Source organism: Elephantulus edwardii, unplaced genomic scaffold, assembly GCF_000299155.1.
Source record: "Elephantulus edwardii isolate Elephantulus edwardi_28Jun2011 unplaced genomic scaffold, EleEdw1.0 scaffold00394, whole genome shotgun sequence".
Lineage (NCBI taxonomy): Eukaryota > Metazoa > Chordata > Mammalia > Macroscelidea > Macroscelididae > Elephantulus > Elephantulus edwardii.
Window position 1 is genome coordinate 21565 of NW_006400144.1, and position 739 is coordinate 22303.

Here is a 739-nt window from a genome sequence, read left to right on the forward strand (position 1 = left end):
GATTGATTCAGTGACTGGGATAATTGGGATGGAAGTGTCAGAGACAGTGCGATTGGCACAGGACAGAGCAGAGTTTAGGGCTGTTGTACATAGGGTCATTATGAGTCGCAAGCGACTCGACGGCACATAACAACAACAACAACAACAATGGTGACAGAAATAAAGGTGGAAATAGTATGATTGAATTTTGCAAAATCAATGACTTATTCATCGCAAATACGTTTTTTAAGAGACATAAATGTAGATTATACACATGGATTTCACCTGATGGCATACATAGGAATCAGATCGATTGCATCTGTGGAAAAGACCGCTGGAGAAGCTCAATATCATCTGTGCAAACTAGGCCAGGAGCTGATTGTGGAACAGACCACCAACTACTCATATGCAAGTTCAAGCTGAAGCTGAGGAAAATTAAACTGAATCCACAGGAGCCAAAATATGACTTTAATGACCTGAATTTCAGAATCATCTCAGGAACAGGTTTGAGGCCTTGACCACTAATGAGCGAAGACCAGATGAGTTGTGGGAGGATGTTAAATGTATCATCGAGGAAGAGTGCAGGTGGTCATTACAAAGACAGAAGAGGAAGAAAGGACCAAAATGGATGTCAGAAGAAACTCTGAAGATTGCACTGGAACGTAGAGAAGCAAAAGCACAAGGAAGAATCCAAGACACTAAGGAACTGAACAGAAGATTCCAAAAGGCAGCACAGAATGACAAAGCAAAATATTACAAT